Raw genomic sequence first — 14,458 nt, 5'->3', positions numbered from 1 at the left:
TAGACAAAATGGTAATGAAGAACAGTAGGAGAAGGAAAACCAACCTAATAGAATGCCTGAAAATATATGGGGCGGAGGAAAACACCATCAGCTTCCTCAAAAATACAATGCGCAACTGGAATACAATACTTACAAGCTCTGGAATAAGACTAGCAGAGGTTAATATCAGGAGAGGGATCTTCCAGGGCGACTCACTGTCCCCACTACTCTTCGTAGTAGCCATGATTCCCATGACAAAAGTACTGCAGAAGATGGATGCTGGATACCAACTCAAGAAACGAGGCAACAGAATTAACCATCTGATGTTCATGGACGACATCAAGCTGTATGGTAAGAGCATCAAGGAAATAGATACCCTAATCCAGACTGTAAGGATTGTATCTGGGGACATCAGGATGGAGTTTGGAATAGAAAAATGTGCCCTAGTCAACATACAAAAGGGTAAAGTAACAAGGACTGAAGGGATAAAGCTACCAGATTGGAACAACATCAAACACAGATGAGACGGGATACAAATACCTGGGAATAATGGAAGGAGGGATATAAAACATCAAGAGATGAAGGACACGACCAGGAAAGAATATATGCAGAAATTCAAGGCGATACTCAAGTCAAAACTCAACGCCGGAAATATTATAAAAGCCATAAACACATGGGCAGTGCCAGTAATCAGATACAGCGCAGGAATAGTGGAATGGACGAAAGCAGAGCTGCGTAGCATAGACCAGAAAACTAGGAAACATATGACTATACACAAAGCACTACACCCAAGAGCAAATACGGACAGACTATACATAACACGAAAGGAAGGAGGGAGAGGACTATTAAGTATAGAGGACTGCGTCAACATCGAGAACAGAGCACTGGGGCAATATCTGAAAACCAGTGAAGACGAGTGGCTAAAGAGTGCATGGGAAGAAGGACTAATAAAAGTAGACGAAGACCCAGAAATATACAGAGACAGGAGAAAGACAGATAGAACAGAGGACTGGCACAACAAACCAATGCACGGACAATACATGAGACAGACTAAAGAACCAGCCAGCGATGACACATGGCAATGGCTACAGAGGGGAGAGCTAAAGAAGGAAACTGAAGGAATGATAACAGCGGCACAAGATCAGGCCCTAAGAACCAGATATGTTCAAAAAACGATAGATTGAAATAGCATCTCTCCTACATGTAGAAAGTGCAATACGAAAAATGAAACCACAAACCACATAGCAAGCGAATGTCCGGCACTTGCACAGAACCAGTACAAAAAGAGGCATGATTCAGTGGCAAAAGCCCTCCACTGGAGCCTGTGCAAGAAACATCAGCTACCTTGCAGTAATAAGTGGTACGAGCACCAACCTGAGGGAGTGATAGAAAACGATCAGGCAAAGATCTTCTGGGACTATGGTATCAGAACAGATAGGGTGATTCGTGCAAATAGACCAGACGTGACATTGATTGACAAAATCAAGAAGAAAGTATCACTCGTTGATGTCGCAATACCATGGGACACCAGAGTTGAAGAGAAAGAGAGGGAAAAAATGGATAAGTATCAAGACCTGAAAATAGAAATAAGAAGATTATGGGATATGCCAGTGGAAATTGTACCCATAATTCATAGGGACACTAGGAGGCACGATACCAAATATCCCTGAAAAGGAATCTGTAAAAACTAGAGACCGAAGGTGCTCCAGGACTCATGCAGATGAGTGTGATCCTAGAAATGGCGTACATAGTAAGAAAAATTATGGACTCCTAAGGAGGCAGGATGCAGCCCGGAACCCAATACTATAAATAGCACCCAGTCGAATTGGAGGACTGTGATAGAACAAAAAATAATAATAATAATAATAATAATAATCTAGTTCTAGTTCCATATGAATAGGGTTCTTCATCTTCGGAATAATAATAATAATAATAATAATAATAATAATAATAATAATAATAATAATAATAATAATAATAATAATAATAATACAAACAGGGGGGCGTAACTACATCTTCAACCACGAACGAGAAAGAAATCTTCAATGATCATCCGCCCTTTCGTCTGCCATTGAGCAGATAATTATAATCTGCCTACCTAGGTGAGTGTTCAGTATGTGCGTGTGTGTGTTCGTGTGCGTGTGAACTTGACAATGGTATGCACTGAGTTCCGAGGGGCAATTGCAGGTCTCCTTAGCTTCCGGGGAAAAAATTCGGGGGCGACCGACTGGCTTCCAGTTTTCCCATGAGAAAGATCGAAGGCCATGGATTCCCTGGAAGCTATTTGAGGGTGATGTTTGAATAACGAAACCGTGTATATTCATGATATATAATATATATATATATATATATATATATATATATATATATATATATATATATATATATATATATATGTAGAATCTCCTGGTCACTTTTTTTTTACCAAATACATATGCAATTGTAATAGCCACAATGCCTCTTAACTTCTTGAATTCTTTGCTCTTTTTTGGATACGTTTGTCACTACAAAGCCTGAAGATGCAAGTTCAAGGAAATTTGAAGAAGAAATTTGATGTTCGGTCCTGGGAAACGAACTTCAGGACCAGTAATCACAAAGAGGTCAGGTCGGCAACGTGACCTCTTTATGATTACTGGACCTGAGTTCGTTTCCCAGGACCGAACATCACAATTTCTTCTTCAAATTTCTTTGAACTTGCATCTTCAGGCTTTGTAGTGACAAACGTATCCAAAAAAGAACAAAGAATTCAAGAAGTTAAGAGGGCATTGTGGCTATTACAATTGCATGCATATATATATAATATATATATATATATATATATATATATATATATATATATATAAATTCTTCTGTTAAAACAGGATACGTCTCAAGTATAAAAGGCCCATTAAAACACTCTGGTTTAAAACTAAGGACTATATGTCTGTGGTCTAACTTCCAACCTTATCAAGTAGTGAATGATAAGGGTGGTAGTCAGTCCACCGAAATATTAAATTCCTTAGTTTTAAACCAGAGTGTTGTAAACGACCTTTTATACTTGAGATCTATATATATATAATATATATATATATATATATATATATATATATATATATGTGTGTGTGTGTGTATATGTGTATATATATATGTACATATATATACATACATATATAAATAAAGGTTTTTTGCCACGAAGGAAAAAATGAAAAAAGCGAGTTAGCCGAGTACTTTCGGTCCTATTCGGACCTTTATGCAAAAAAACCTTTATTTATACATAGCATCACGTTTTATATACTTCGTGATCAAGTTTATATATATATATATATATATATATATATATATATATATATATGTGTATGTGTGTGTGTGTGTGTGTGTGTGTGTGTGTGAGTAGAATCTACTGGTCATTTTTACCAGATACACATGCGATTGTAATAGTCACAATGCCCTCTTAACTTCTTAAATTTTTCGCTCTTTTTTGGGACCGCGTGTCACCACAAAGCCTTGAGCTCCAAATCCGAAGAAATTTGAAGAGATCATGAGGTCGCCAAGGTGACCTCGTCGTGATTATGGTAATCGCGGGTCCGTTTCCCGCTATTCGGACATCATGATTTCTTTCATATTTCTTTGAAGTTGGATCTCGAGGCTTTGTAACGAGTGATAAGCGTATCCAAAAACGAGCAGAGAATTTGAGAAGTTAAGAGGGCATTGTGACTATCACAATCATATATATATATATATATATACATATATATAATATATATATATATATATATTATATATATATATATATATATATATATATATGTATGAATGTGGACTTCATTTTCCCCTCTCAGATCGTAATGCAATGGCAGATTCAACCCTGAAATTCCTGGGATCAAAAGGCTTTGAAAACGAGTTAAATACATCAGGTATATTCTGGTTATGAAGTTGAAATGAGACTTGAGAGAGGAAGCAACGATTCAGCGTTTAGTATGACAGACGACCCCAGACATATTAATTAAGAAAAAATTGACTAAATTTTAGAGTACGTGAAGACTCGAGGGCATTCTGAGGACTGTGGTACGAGAGAGGAGAAGCTGCCTTCGAAAAATAATCTGACGATCTGAGCAACAGCGAACGAAATTCATGAGAGGGACAGGTCTATAAAATGTAGAATGTGCATCCAGTAGATTCCATACACTGGATACAAGGACTACTTCTACCTCATTCTTGTAAAAGAATTAGACGTATATAAGTAAAATAATCATTTGGGCGTGTGTGTCTAACTCATCAGCGCAGGTCCAGTCAGAACAAAGAGCAGGGCTGCTGTTTAGTTGAAGACAGTGCCTTCTGGTTCTCTCTGTCACGTTAGTTGAAGTTCAATTCAAGCTGTGATAGCTGGAGAACTCTTCAGATATTCCAGAATGTTTGGGGGCCTTTGGGGCACTGTCTCTAGCAGAAGTGGATACCCCACACTGCTCAGTCACAGACCAGGCCCAGAGATCCTGAACTTGAATTTTGGGGTCCTTTTGGGGCTCTGTTTCTAGTAAGATTGGGTAGTCCACACTGCTCAGTCCACACTGCTCAGTCATAGACCAAGCCCAGAGATCGTGAACCTGAATCTTAAAACCTTTTATCTCCATGGTAACAAAAATTACAGGTTAACATGATCTATAAAAACAATTCGTTAATCTCTAACGCCTCCCTCTGAAAGTTATTCTATTCTATCATTTTCCTTGACTTTAGAAAAGTCTTCAGTTGGTATTTCGTAGACGGTTTTAGTTTCAGGTTTGTTTCATTTCTAGTTCTGCAAAATCATTCGAATTGACGTTTGCTGGCCATGACAAACCGTCCACTTTATTATCACGACTTTTCGAGAAAAACAAATCAGAAAGTTTTACCAATAAAATATCCTGATTTTCGGGGAAAAAATCAGAAATTTTAACACCACAAAGTAACCAAATAAAAAAAAAATAAAGCAAGTTTAACACAATAGTTAATTGATTCTCAAAAAATAATAAGAAAATTTCACACAATAAAGTTAATTGATTTTCAAAAAAAAAAAATCAGAAAGTTTAACGCAACATCCAATTATTTAAAAAAAAATCTGCAAATTTAACACAATAAAGTCAATTGATTTTTAAAAAATCAGAAAGTTTAACACAATAAAGCCAACTGATTTTCAAAAAATAATCAACAAGTTTAACACCATAAAGTAACCTGATTTTCGGAAAATAAATGAGCAAGTTTGAAACCATAAAGTAACCTGATTTTCGAAACAAATGTAGCAAGTTTAATACCATAAAGTAACCTGATTTTCGAAAAAAATATATAGCAAATTTAACACCATAAAGTAACCTGATTTTCGAAAAAAATATAGCAAATTTAACACCATGAAGTAACCTGATCTTCGAAAAAAAAATTAGCAAATTTAGCATAATAAAGTCAACAGATTTTCGAGAAAATGATAAATCAGCAACTTTAACAAAATAAAGCCTTAGCTTTATTTAAAGCATCTAATCTAAATTCTAAATAAACACTCCTCCATGTCAACATTTTCCCCTTCTCTCAAAAAAAAAATACACACACACACACAAGATTATACAGCTAAGAACAACAAAGCAGAAACACAAAAACACACAAAAAAAGCAGAGTAAAGCTAAGAACAACAAAGAAAATATAAAAAACACAAAAAAAGCAAAATCGATGATTTGAGAAGACAGCAAAATGTCCGATAATTATGGTCTTCGAAATCTTTTTGTCCTGTTGTCGATTCCGTGGTCTGCCAGAATTCTATCCCTTCTAATAAAGCAAGCGGACGGACATAAATATAAATAAATGCCCCATTGAGATGGAAATGAGAGAGAGAGAGAGAGAGAGAGAGAGAGAGAGAGAGAGGACTCGTAAATACACTCATGTATTACACTCGTGTATGTCACCCGTTCACACCATACACTGGAGCCCACGAAATGTATGCTAATAAATGCACTGGGAAAGAGAAAGAATGTCGGGGCAGAGAGAGAGAGATGAGAGAGAGAGAGAGAGAGAGAGAGAGAGAGAGAGAGGATAAATTCTTCAGTGAATTTTCCTTCGGGCGAGTGGAATTTATGTATATTTTTGTTCAATACGAATCACCTTTTGAAATAGAGAATGTACGTAGCTTTGAGAAATACGGAGAGAGAGAGAGAGAGAGAGAGAGAGAGAGAGAGAGAGAGAGAGAGAGAGAGAAGACATATCTTATATATTTCGCAAATATAACTTCCAAATACCGACTACAAAAAAAATTATAATGAAAAGGAAGTTTGAAAAACGCTAGACTTTGGGAGAGAGAGAGAGAGAGAGAGAGAGAGAGAGAGAGAGAGAGAGAAAGGGGCATTCCAGTATAAATCACATCGAAACGTCTTCAGCGTATATAATGTCCGGGACCCTTTCTCGTAAACGCTTTCAAATTCGGGGGTGTGTTTAACACCCTGATAGCGGGGTCTGTGGTTCCTCACTCACTCACACACGCGCTCCTGGGGGGGGGGGGGGGGGTGTGAGGGGAGGGGTAGGGGGGGCGATTTGGGTGGGACCCCGCGCCGAAAAAACGAGGTATTTCCTAGGGTAGACTTTAATTTGTGGGGTGACCTCTCGTCTTCTTCTTCTTCTTCTTCTTCTTTCTTCTCTTCTTCTTCTTCTTCTTCTTCTTCTTCTTCTTCTTCTCCTTCTTCTTCTTCTTCTTGTATAGTTACTGTTATATGAATTTATCAGTTAGTTTATTAAAAAGTAATTTTATCACTCGTATCAGTTTATCAACCAATAAATCTATCAGTTTTTTAAAATATAAATTTATCAGTTAGTTTATCAATCTATAATTTTGTCGCCTATTTATCAAACAATAAATCTATTAGTTTATCAACTTATGAATTCATAGACTTGTAAATTTATTGCTTCATAAATTTATCACTTTGTGAATTCATTCATTTGATAAGTTTAACAGTTTCAGAATTTATCATTTCACAGATATATAGATTTATCAACTTATTAAGTCATACGCTTGTAAATGTATTAATTTGGTAAATTTTCAATTCATAAATGTGTCCGTTTATGAATTTATTAATTGATAAATGTATCAACTCATCAATAAATTTATTGACACATTTATTAATATATTTTACTGGTTTTTCAAGTTAAACATTCATAAATTTGTTGATTTATCAATTTATTAATAAATTTATCAAACCATCCCTTTAAGAATGCATTAATTCATTCATTTATAAAATATCAATACATTCATTCACATATTTATCAATGATTTATTCATAAATTTATCAATACATTAATTAACAAATTTATCTTTACATTAATTCATATATTTATCAACGATTCATTCATAAATTTATCAATTCATTATTTATAAATTTATCAATATTTTCATTCATAAATGTATTAAAAATTCGTTCAAAACTTTATTAATACATTCATTCATAAATTTATTATTACATTCATTTATAGATTCATCAATACATTCATTCATTCATTCATAGGTTTATCAATGATTTATTCAGATATTTATCAAAAATTCGTTCATAGATTTATTAAAAATTCATTCATAAATTTATTAAAAATTCATTCATAAATCTATCAATAATTTTCATAAAATCATCAATAAATTCATTCGTAAATTTACCCATACATTCATTCATAAATTTATCAATATATTCATTCATAAATTTATCAAAAATTCATCCATAAATTTATCAAAAATTCATTCACCATTTATCAATAATTCATTCATCATTTATCAGTAATTTATTCATAAATTTATCAAAACTTCATTCATAAATTCATCAATAATTCGTTTATAAATTTATCAATATATTCATTCATAGATTTATCAATATAATCCTTCATAAAATCATCAAAAACTCATTCATAAATTTATTAATACTTAATTTATAAATTTATCAATACATTATTGACCCATGCATCCTTCAACCATATGTAAGAATGTCATCCTCAACCACTCCCCACCCCCCCACCCACAACCCCTATCCCCCAAGCCCCTTCTTTCCAAAATTGTCTGTCACAAAAGGTGCATTCAGAATAAAATGCAACAAAATGTTAGCACGAACGAACAAACATGACCTCTCGGTAGCGCGGACCGATACTCGCTGCGTTTTGTGTGGTCCTAGTGCCCAGTTTGAACCTGCCAATTTGTGGTCACAGTTCCCCCTATTGATGAATTACTGGATTATTTTAACGCCATACGATTCGATCTTTCCAAACTCTCGTTAAATGAACGAGGTTTAATTTTTTAGAAAAAGTTTCACGCGAGACGAAATCAGAAGAAGAAGAAGAAGGTTTGTTACATTCAAATGAGTCTCGTGTCTTATTCCGAGGGGCTCGCTGGTCGTCCCCGGCGGGCGGGCCTTTTTTCGAATCCCAATTCCGAGGCCCCCCCCCCCCCCCACCCCTCCCCGCGAACTTCTTTAACATCTCCTCAAACGGGGAAGCAGTTAGCATCGTCGTAAAAACGCGCCTTATTATCCGTTACAACTACCCACGGCGCATCTTAAAGGTTTACCCAAGGCCCTGACTCCCTCCCCCACCAGTGAGGGGAGACCCCCCTCTCCCCACCCGTGTGTTAGCTGGTGGCTGATCCGTCTCTCTCTCTCTATAGACCCATAGGACTATAGGATCTTCTTCGTATGGGCCAGAGTCACTCATAGACTGGAGCTCTTCCCGTTAGCCAATCTTCGTTTTACGTCCTTTCTCGCTTCGGGAACGAGTTGCCAATTCTCCAATGCAGATGAGCTCTGCAATGATTGCATCGCCATATAGTAGCAGAGCTTTTGCGCGACGTCTTCGAGACACTTAAGTACGTACGTCTCGCTGTCGAAATGAAAAGCAGAATGTCTATGTAACAGATGAAACAGTAGTCGATACTTCGCCATTTGCGTCGTTTTTTTTTTTTAAATGGTTTTCGCTGCTTCAATCTCGCTCGATTCGCTTCAGTTTCTATGGCAACGGATAGAAATATCAGGTAGCAATGAGTCCTCTTAGTTGAACGATTAAATAGATAAAAATAAAATATAAAAAACATGGAAAACAAGTGAGGTTCCTAAAAGCAGATTGGTGGGTCTGATATTTGAAAAGACATTGCATCCAAATGAGCGTTTCTTGTTTTTTGTTATTTACCTACAAACTTCCTTTTGATATTATAATAATAAAGGCCAGCAGTCCAAAATATTAAAGGAAGATATATTGTAATAACTCTCTCTCTCTCTTCTCTCTCTCTCTCTCTCTCTCTCTCTCTCTCTCTCTCTAGTTAGTAAACTCGAAATTTCCTTTGACAATTGCTATTGTATAGTTAGACTTTCACTGACAATTGCATTTAAAACAGATTTTCACTGGAAATTGTACTTAGATCAAAGACTTTCACTGGAAATTACATTTAAAACAGACTTTCACTGGAAATTACATTTAGATCAAAGACTTTCACTGGAAATTACATTTAAAACAGACTTTCACTGGAAATTACATTTAGATCAAAGACTTTCACTGGAAATTACATTTAAAACAGACTTTCACTGGAAATTACATTTAGATAAAAGACTTGCACTGGAAATTACATTTAAACCAGACTTTCAACTGGAAATGACATTAGATCAAAGACTTTCATTGGAAAAATTACATTTAGATCACAAGACTTTCACTGGAAAGTACATTTAAAACAGATTTCACTGGAAATACATTTAGATCAAGACTTTCACTGGAAATACATTAAAACAGGGACTTTCACTGGAGAATTACATTTAGATAAAAGGACTTGCACTGGAAGAAATTACATTTAAAACAGGACTTTCACTGGAAATCATTTAGATCAAAGACCTTTCAACTGGAAAATTACATTTAGATCAAAGACTTTCACTGGAAATTACATTTAGATCAAAGACTTTCACTGGAAATTACATTTAAAACAGACTTTCACTGGAAATTACAATTTAGATTTAAAAAGGACTTGCCTTGAAATTACATAAAACAGACTTTTCACTGGGAAATTACAATTTAAAGATTTTCAAGACTTTCACTTTGGGAAATTAACATTAAGATTCAAGACTGGTTAAAGTGTTTTTTTTACTGGAAATTACATTTAGATCAAAGACTTTCACTGGAAATTACATTTAAAACAGACTTTCACTGGAAATTACATTTAGATCAAAGACTTTCACTGGAAATTACATTTAAAACAGATTTTCACTGTAAATTGCATTTAGATCAAAGACTTTTACTGGAAATTACATTTAGATCAAAGACTTTCACTGGAAATTATTTTTAACTCAAAGACTTTCACTGGAAATTACATTTAACTTAAAGACTTTCACTGGAAATCACATTTAACTCAAAGACTTTCACTGGAAATTACATTTAAATCAAAGACTTTCACTGGAAATTAAATTTCAATTAAAGACTTTCACTGTTAATTACATTTAAAGCAAAAACTTTCATTGACAATTGCATTTAAATCAAAGACTTTCATGGACAATTACATTTAAATCAAATACTTTCACTGGTAATTACATTTAAAGAAAAAGACTTTCACTGACAACGGCATTGAAGAAACTCATACTTTGAACCGACACCTTTCATTTCCAACCTGATTTCTCAATATCTTGATTAACACCTGCATTTTTTAAATTTATTTTTATTTCATTAATTTGTGACATTAGCAGTTTTTAAAGCTAGAAATGTCCAATGTTTATTAAATATTTTTGTTTTTGTTTTTGTCACTCCGTATTCACTCCAACAAACATTATATAATATAATAAATAGATATATATATATATTATATATATATTATATATATAGATATATTATATATATATATATATATATCTATATATATATATATATATATATATATATAATATTAATATATATATGCGAGTGAAAATTAAATGAACATCCCCGTAACGGACGCTATTTGCAAAAGCCACTTTTTTTTGCATAAAGAACGCATCGAGCGAAAAATGTCCTTCACCCCACCCCCTACCACCCCCTACCCCTAGCAGCCCCGGTGGGGCGCCGCCGAGTGCATGTTCCAGCTTATAGTATAGGAGCCCCTCGGGGGGACCACGCGAAAGGCCATATCATACACTTCCTTAAATTGCTTACGAGTGAGCTGGGCCAAGTGCAAGACCCTGCGGAACCCCTTTGTTTACACACTGGTCGCTGCCTGGTGGTGACCTGCGTCGTCGCCTGTATGACCACAGGAATCTGACGAAGGAGGAGGAGGAGGAGGAGGAGGAGTAGGGGGAGGAGGAGGAGGAATGTTCCACCTTTATATATGCTAAGTAGTACGCCCCGTCATCAGCATTAAATCAGCATTAATAAGTCGATAAGAACAGAATGGACACTGCGGTTTGAGTCTGGTCTCTTGTTAAACGGGCATGAGTGGGTATTACACACACTCACACACACACACACCTGGAAAGATAAATAATGTTACCCCGGCTCTTCAGGGGCGGTGAGCGAGCTATGGATGAGGCGCTGGGGCAGGCCATAAATGTATCGGGCACTTGGGGAGGGGTTTCTCTCTTCTCGATGCCCGATGCCCGATGCCCATTTCAATAATTTTTTAAAAGTCGTCTTCTTCGCGTCTTCATCTGGGGAATTCGCTTTGCAGTTTCTGGCGTCATCCGCCCTTCCTGGACTCCAGGACTCGTGTTACGTTCGATGTGGGGGTTGGGGGGGCGGGGGGGTGTGGGGGAATCACTCAGCAGTTTTCTACATAGTTGCACGCGTTGCTTACGAGTACCTACGCAGGTGAGGAGAGAATTGATCTCTCCTCTGATGCCTGTAGGTGAAGACTTTCACCCTTTTGTCGGCTCTTAAAACTTCTTATGCAAAAATAGGGGGTGTTCCCCCCACCCACCAAACTGTTCTTCTAGGGCCTAGCACTGGCCCAGGTTATATTATGCCACGTGTTTTTATGAGCACATATCAGCATCTAACCTCATTTCTCTCTCTCTCTCTCTCTCTCTCTCTCTCTCTCTGTTTTATATCATTACCTGTGTGTATATCATCGAAAAGCATGCAATAAGATTTGTGTTTTATAAGTGGCTGTATTATGTTAACTTTTGCTTTTAAAATATGGAATCTAGGCACTTATTCTTCCAAAAATCCCCCCCCCCCCAAAATTCCCCACCCCCCCCCCCCCCTCTCTCTCTCTCTCTCTCTCCCTAGGTTGCAGTGTTCTTTATTAGCCAAATACTTCACCAACCTGAAGGAGTGATGGAAAACGATCAGGCAAAGATCCCCTGGGACTATGGTATCAGAACAGATAGGGTGATACGTGCCAATGGACCAGACGTGAAGCTGATTGACATAATCAAGAAGAAAGTAACACTCATTGATGTCGCAATACCATGGGACACCAGATTTGAAGAGAAAGAGAGAGAAAAGACTGATAAGTATCAGGACCTGAAAATGAAAACAAAAAGGATATGGGATATGCCAGTGGCAGTTGTACCCATAATTATAGAAACCCTAAGAGGCACGATCCCAAGATCCCTGGAAAGGAACCTGGAAAAACTAGACGCCAAAGTATAGCTCCATGCCTCATGCAGAAGAGTGTGCTCCTAGAAACAGCGCACATAGTGAGAAAAATGATGGACTCCTAAGGAGGCAGGATGCAACCGGAACCCCCCCCCCTCCCCCCTCCCCACCCCCCCCCCCCCCCCCCCACCCCCGTCCCCGCCACAACCCCCACACTATAAATACCACCCAGTCGAATAGGATGACTGACAGACCCAGAAAAATAATAATGATAATAGTTTCTGCAATGTTTTTAGCCAATGATTTTAAGAGCAAACTTATTCCGTGGTCTCACAACTGAAAGATCTTTTATTTTTTATTATCTCTAATGGAAAATTTATGGCAAAGAGATCGCCCTCTCTAGTTAATATTGTTGACAGCAGTAAGAAATGATAATGAATCCATTTTGTTTTAATGCTTAATGAAATGTTAGGTCATGTACTAAAAGACATTCCTGTTCAGAAATGTACGGACTTGAAGGTTTACTCACTCTCTCTCTCTCTCTCTCTCTCTCTCTCTCTCTCTCGGCCATTGTTTTTATTCTCCTCCCTGTCCCTCTGACATTGACCTGTGCAGATCACAACACAATCTCAGGTTCATCTCCTCTCTGTCTGTCGTTGCTCTCTCTCTCTCTCTCTCTCTCTCTCTCTCTCTCTCTCTCTCTCTCTCTCTGGAATTGTGACCGCAGTCCTACGCATGCGTTCTTCGAAATACATCACCTGGTTCTATTGTTCGACCCTGGTTAACTTTCATTCATACGGGATGGGTGTATGTGTGTGTGTGTATGCATGCAATAATGATAATGTCACAAACACACACCGACAACTTATCACATGCATATCAACAACAGGCTGACGACAATTCGACGATCCCTAGAGCTGGGAAACAACTTTTTGGCCAATCTCGGATAATAGTCGTGTAAGAGACGACCAACGACTCGTCAACTTGTATTCAACACGCTTGTGATGTCTGCGACAAGTTGCTGAAATGTTTAAGATCTAAAAAAAAAAGCCATTTTTATCTGATATCATTCGAGATGTTTTCGTCTAGATCTTTTGTTTGGCGACTGTGACTACAAAAGCTCTAAAAATGCAAGGCATCTACCCTTGTGATTTTATAATCTATACTAACATTTTTGTCTATCCATATATTCCTTTGTTGATCTTGTTTTTCTTTTATAATAAAGGATATCTTCTTTCAGCAGCAATCTGTATTGCCTACCACTTTCTGCAACCAATTGCAAAGGAACGCCGTAATATTCTTTGGAAGCTTGTAAGAATTTCAAGTCGATGGCCTCCAATGGTGGACTTTCTTCGACACGAATAATAATAATAAATAATGACTATTCATACAACATCAACTCTCCATCTAAAGTTAGCCGTCTGACCTTTTATTATATAACACATGTAGGAAATTCTAAAGACCGTTTTTTTTTTTTAAAGCGGGTTCACCAACCAACTGGTGTCCAAACGCCACTCTCAGCCCCCCAACAACACCCCCCCCCCCAACAAACAACAAATTTAGCATACCAGACGATTGTCAAAAGCTAAATTCATCATACCTAGCGAAGGTCTACAGACAGCCTATATGAGCCCCTGCAAGGGAACGAAAAAGAGAGAGAAAAAAGGAATGGGAACCATTAATTCATTCTCTCTCTCTCTCTCTCTCTCTCTCTCTCTCTCTCTCTCTCTCTCAGAAATAAGATACCTGTATTTTTTCCCCCTTCCTATAATCTCTCTTGTTGCGAACTTGGTAAGTTCCCAGACATACGCCAATCGCCATACAGAGCCTCCTCTCTGCTCTCTGTAGGGCTACGCATTTTCCCACCCTCTCTCTCTCTCTCTCTCTCTCTCTCTCTCTCTCTCTCTCCAGCCACCTGTACATGTGCGCTTCGCTGCCAATAAAGGAGGAGAAGAAGAAGAATGAGAATGAGACA

The sequence above is a fragment of the Macrobrachium nipponense genome, chromosome 17, assembly GCF_015104395.2.
Source record: "Macrobrachium nipponense isolate FS-2020 chromosome 17, ASM1510439v2, whole genome shotgun sequence".
In the NCBI taxonomy this organism is placed as follows: domain Eukaryota; kingdom Metazoa; phylum Arthropoda; class Malacostraca; order Decapoda; family Palaemonidae; genus Macrobrachium; species Macrobrachium nipponense.
The sequence above is the reverse complement of the archived record's forward strand: the minus strand, read 5'-3'. Positions refer to the sequence as shown.